At 48.5% G+C, this 6246-nt stretch overlaps 1 pseudogene; it reads right to left on the reverse strand.

Moving 5' to 3' along the window:
- Positions 1 to 3194: 3194 nt before the first annotated feature.
- LOC100984159 (large ribosomal subunit protein eL19-like) lies at positions 3195 to 3874 on the reverse strand (annotated as a pseudogene).
- Between the last annotated feature and the right edge of the window lie 2372 nt (positions 3875 to 6246).

Raw genomic sequence — 6246 nt, forward strand, 5'->3', positions numbered from 1 at the left:
TGTGGGGAGGACATCAGAGAAAGCTGTTAGGTTGTGGGTGTGAGCGAGGCTGAAAGAGAGGCTGGGGCTCATGCAGGACACACATTTCTTTATTCAGTGGAGCATTCTGCCCACTTTGTTCAAAGAACAACAGATTCTGAGCATATTGGGGTCTAGTTTGCAGGCCACCAGAAGCAGATCCTGCAATGAGTATTTGGGTACAAGTTGTTTATTTTGGAGGGGATCTAGGGAGCATTGATGTGGTAGTGGGGCATGGAGACAGGGAAGGGAAAGATGCCAGCACCGGCATATTGCCGCCAGAGGCCACAGGGCCTCAGTCCCTCTGGCAGGGATGTGTGGGAGCCGTGAGAACTGACTTGCAAGGGCCAGTGGTGTGTATCATTCCCCCACTCCAAGTTCAGGGACATCTGTTGGTAACCTAAATTCATCTACAGTGAGAGTGGGAGTATTTACACCACAGAAATTGGCAAATGCTACAAATGGGGGCTTTACCTGGGCCCATCCTCTCCCCAAAGCCCATTTACCTGTACCTGCTACCTGCTGAGGGCCTCAGAGATGATGCTGTCCTCAGAGTCATCCTCCTGAGAGCACAGGGCACTGGGGAGCTGGCGCATTTCTCCCCCAACACGCATCAGTCACTGGTAAGAGCCACTCCTTGTGGTGTCACCTATTCAGGATTCCAGCCACTCTAAAAGAGGATGCATATACTCCCAGCCGCAGAATGCCCTCGGGGGAAGGAAGCCTCAGTGGCTTGCCACAGAAACCCATTAGCTTGTAAGGGAATGGGGATTGCTGAGGGGCTATGGGTCTGAACTACCCATGAGTGATACTAAATAAGATGTCCACTGCCCTTGAAAAAAATTGCCAGGTAAGTGGAGTGGGGCCCACATACTGTTTCCATCAGCGAGCCCTCTCATCTCTTCCCATCCACACACCTGCATACTTCCCAACAGCAGTCAGCCCGCCACCACAGATGCTGCAGACCGTTCAGGTGTTCATCACTCAGAAGCTCACACTTCTAGGGATATTTTCTCTCCAATAGGGATCCAGAAGGAAAGTACATTCTTCAAGATCTCTTTCAGTGCTAAAATGTCATTTGTGGAGTGAATATTTTAGGCAAAGAAGCCCCATCTCACACACCCACAACCTCATGCCCAGTCACTGAAGTTCGTTCTCCTCCCCCAAAAGTAAAATTCTAAATACATAAAGCTCAGGCCCTGGAAGAAGACAACTTGCCTTAAATAAGTCAAGGCATATCTTCCCAATGGCAGATACGCCACTCGCTGGATCCTCCAGAGAAGCAGGTCTTGTTAATAGGGCTTATCGCTTCTGTGCCCTAGTTTTGCCACTTGGGAAAGCTCCTAAGATGTGACTGTGACAATGGAAAGAATTTGGATTTGGCTGTATTTTCATCTTATGAACTCTGACACGCTCCATTTTCCCCCTGCTTGGGGACTTTGTGCAGGCAAAAAAGATTTTCTATCTCCAGAGCATTGAGAGCTCTTTGGAAGCAAAGACTCGTGGTGTGATAAGGAAGGTCCTGCAGCAAATCTCCTGCTTCTGAGCTTTGGAGGAGCCAGTGCGATCAAATCCCGAGTAAAGGGGACCATGCTGGGAGAACCGCTGATATATGCTCATTTGCAAGGACTGAAGCAGAAAAGATGAAATAAGCTTGAAGAAAGAAGGGAAGAATGATAGAGGTGACAGTGTTTTAGTCCCAGTTTGCCTGTTGCAAAGAAATGGACAACTGTGCTTATTGACTGCCTCCCCCCGATTCCCTGTAAATCATCCCTTTGCAGCTTGTGTCCCAAATAACTTATAAACAATGTCTCCTTTACTCAGCTCTCCAAAAACAATCCCTTTGTTTAACCACAATTTGCAAAAACAATTTCTTCATTGTAAATAAATCCCTAGACTCTACAATATGCCCTGATCCAGGAAAACACAGGAACATATTTTATAAAGCTCTGTGTATTTCCAAACAAGGGACATTGTTTCACCATAGAAACTCTATTTTTAAAAATCCTATTGACAGTAAAGCATAGAGAGCACGCTTCTGGTGTGAAGACAAAGGCAGCCCAGAAGTGAGATGCCCTGGGGAAGGTAAAGTGGAGAAGGGAACTCAGAACCATTTGCTCCATCTATTCAGTCCATCACCCAAGGGTCTCAGAGCGTGACTTGCAGCGCTGGGGCCAAATAGAAAAGGGCCTGCCAGAGATAGCTTGAGCTGATTGGACAGAAGCCTAACCATCCTGGAGATCAGGAAGACATAGCTCAGCTGTAATAGCCTCTCCGGCAGGCCAGGGCTGCCATGGCAGGTGGGCAGGCTTCCTGAGTCAGGGTCTGAGGGGTGCTGCTCCCTGGTGCACCCACAACCCTGTAGTGAAGGGCAAGGCTGCCTGTATAATCAGAGAGGGTCACACATAGCAATCCCCCTCCTAGCTGGCAGTGAGGGATTTGGTGGATCACTGAGACCCTTATTCTACTTTCTGTCCTACCAAAGAGCTTGTTTGCCCACACATCTCTGCTCACTGGGGCTTCTGAGAGAGGATATTGTCTTCCTAAGAGTACATGGCATTGGGGGAGCCTGAGTATTCACTCCTCAGCCCCCATCAGCCACTGGTGAGATCTGCTCCTGGTGGTGTTACCTACCCAGCAATCCAGCCCGCCCTAGAATGGGGACAAGCACATTCAAAGCCACAGAATGCCATCAGCGGGGGAGCCTTAGCTGCTTGCAGTAGCAATCTATGAGCATAGAAAGCAATGAGGAGAGCCGGGGTACTATAGCCAGGGCCCTGACGGTATCTACTCTGGTCTGAACTGCACACAGGCCATATCAAATAAAATGTCCCTTGCCTATGTGCCCAGGTCTTAGCATTATTTTTTCTAGGACCTTTTCTGAGATGTGACACACACATCACTGCCTTCTAGAGAGCCTTCAGAATATTACCCATGCCTTTCTCAATTACTTAGTTACTGAGCTCACCCAAAGGCAGTAGGGCCAAGAGGTAGATCCTATGACCCCAGGCCCTGCCTGGTCCCTCAAATAATGTCTGCTGAAGACACACAGCCCCCTGAGGCTAATTGAAACTCCCATGGCCTCCCTGAATCGGGGAAGAGTCAGAAATTATATGCCATTTATTTATTTTTTTAAGGCTTGTTTTATTTGAATGGCTGATCTATGTAATCACAGAGGCCAGTATGTACAGACAAAGGGGGAGCTTTTATTTCTTGGTCTCTTCCTCCTTAGACCAAAGTCTTGATGATCTCCTCCTTCTTGGCCTGGAGGTGCTCTTCACGGTGCTTGCGTGCTTCCTTGGTCTTAGACCTGCGGGCCTCAGCCTGGTCAGCCAGGAGCTTCTTGCAGGCCTTGTCTGCCTTCAGGTTGTGGATATGTTCCATGAGGATCCGCTTGTTTTTGAACACATTCCCCTTCACCTTCAGGTACAGGCTGTGATACACGTGGCGATCAACCTTCTTAGATTCATGGTATCTTCTGTGATACATGTGGTGATCAATCTTCTTAGATTCACGGTATCTTCTGAGAAGCTGGCATAGAATCCTCATTCCCCTCATCCACATGATCTTCTCTGGCATACGGGCATTGGCTGTAGCCTTTCACTTAACTATGCCCATGTGCCTGCCCTTCTGGCAGGCCAAGGTGTTTTCCGGTATCGAGCCAGGAATGGACAGTCACAGGCTTGTGGATGATCAGCCCATCTTTGATCAGCTTTCGGATCCGCTGATGGGAGTTGGCATTGGCGATTTCACTGGTCTCCTTGGGGTCCAACCAGACCTTCTTCTTGCCACAGCGGAGGACACTAGAGGCAAGCCTCTTCTGAAGACTGAGCATACTCATGGTTGTGGCTGCAGCAGCGAAAGGAAAGAGCCAGGACAAGAGCAAGGGACAAGATGCCTGGGCAGGGGGGACCCTTGGCCATTGGGACATTGCTTTTCCCATGGGAAGGGGCCACCAAAACAAAGACCCTTCCTCAGAGATGTGCCCAACACTTAAGATGGACAGCCCAGCGATGCCCCAGAATGTTCTGTTGCCCCCACACTCAGTGGCCCCAGACCACTGCCTTCATCTGTAGTTCCCAAGCCAGCCTCTTCCCTGACACCACCTGCCATTTCACATGATCTACCCTTCCCATCCCCTCCAACCTGGCACTTGTGTTCTGCTCACACTGTGACTATGAAAAACCACAGCCAATGGAAGAGACAGCCCTGATGATGAACTCAGCTCGCTTTAGTTTTACACACGGTTCTCAGTCAAAAAGCCATATGTTTGGGTCTGCACACACTTTTGCTATGAATCAGTAAAGTAGCCAGGGATTGTGGATGTTTGCGTGGGGGACTGAGGAGCTGGCTGTTCTGTGCCTATCCAGCCTGTTTCCTGCAGGGAGCATTTCTGACTTCTCTTTGGGCCTCCACCCCTTCCTCTCTCTCTGTCCACAGCTTAAGGAGTGGAACTCCCAACCCAGGCAAAACCATCCAGCACCTTCCCTTCCCTGTCGTGAGGTGTCCTTAGTGGTGGTGGTGGGAATGGATAAAGGCTAGTCCAATCAAAATGAATCTCAGTAATTTTACTGGGTATTCTGGGATAAAGACACTCTCTTTTGCTGGACTTGGGGCTGTCAGCACAGAGGGATGGAGAACGAAGCCCCTTAAAGGAAGTGAGGCCAAGGGATGAGCCCTGTGACATCATCCGAACCCTGAATCAAGCTCAGACTAAGCCAGATGTAACCTCTGGACTTCCAGCTTAAAAATAAGCATAAATTATCTTCGGGCTTAAGATACATTGGTTTTTCTATCACTCGTACCTTCAAAAAGAGTCCCAACCAGTGGATCTTGCAGTAGGCATTTCCCTGGCTTTCTGGAGGATTTCTGAGATGACAGATGCTTCTCAGTGATTAGCTTTTCTGGTGGCAGGTGGAGCCATCTGTGCAGTGGTTGGGTGTTGTGAACCTGCCTCTGCCCAGCTTTCTAGACTTTTGCTCTCACCCTCTGATCAAGTCAGAAGCCTGGGGAGGAGAGGGGGCATCCTGGATTCCTCTGTTCCTTTGCTCCCTGAATCCAGTCAATCATCACATCTGATTAATTCCACCACCAGACAGCTCTCAACTGCATACACTACTCTCTCTTCTCTGACACTACCCACATCAGAGCTCCTACCACCTTTTGTGAGGGCTCCTAAAATAGACTCCTAACTGGTCTCTCCATTCTACGCTTACCGCCCAGTCCTTTCTCCACCTAACATCTAAAGTGGAATTGCAAAATAGAAATCAGATCATCATGTCTGTCCCTTCCCTGTTTCAGTCACTTAAATGGTTTGTGTGTTTGTCTTATATACAATGCTGTGGCCATACCAGCCACCACCTTTTGGTCTCTGGAATGTACCAAGCTGTTTGGCATGTACCGAGACTGTATTCATTTCCTATCTTACAGTTCTCTAGGTTGGAAGCCCACATGGGTCTCACAGGGCTAAAGCCTCGGTGTCTGCTGGGATGCATTCCTTTCTGGAGGCTGTGGGAGAGAATGTGTTTCCTTGCCTTCCAAACTTCTAGAAGCTGCCTACATTCCAGTGTACAGCCCATCTTCAAATGTGGCATCTTTCTGACCCTTCTGTTGGTATATCATTCTCTGGCTGCAGTTGGGAAAGCTTCTCTCCTTTTAATGTTTCATGTGATTAGATTGGGGCCCCCTGATAATCCAGGCTATCAACCCATCTCAAGGACCATAACCATAATCTGCAAAGTTCCTTTTGCTATGTTAGGTAAGATATTCACAGGCTCCAGGGATTCAGGTGTGAACATCTGTGGGCGGAGTGTGGGGCAGGGGGGGCATTTTTCTGCAGACCACAGGCCCTTTGCACATGTTGTTTGCTTTACCTAAAGTGCTCTTCCACCCACTTCTCATCAGCCTAACTCCTTTAGGCCAAACTTTGGGTCCTCAGAGAGACCTCAGTAAAAATCTACTTTAAATTAGACCCTCTGGTTACTATGGCTCCTGTTTCTTTCCCTCATAGCACTTTCAGCAGTCTGTAATTAGATATATTTGTGTAATTACTACTTGATCATTTTTCCCATTGGAGTGAAAACTCCGTAAGAACAGGAACTGTACTGATTTTGCTATTTGCCCATGACATTAGCAGTCATGTGGTGGCTGCTCCGTGAATGAATGACTGCAGTGAAATTGGCTCGGAACTTTAAGCTCAGCCCTGTCTCCTTCAGGACCAATCCTTAC

The sequence above is a fragment of the Pan paniscus genome, chromosome 8, assembly GCF_029289425.2.
Source record: "Pan paniscus chromosome 8, NHGRI_mPanPan1-v2.0_pri, whole genome shotgun sequence".
NCBI classification, from domain to species: domain Eukaryota; kingdom Metazoa; phylum Chordata; class Mammalia; order Primates; family Hominidae; genus Pan; species Pan paniscus.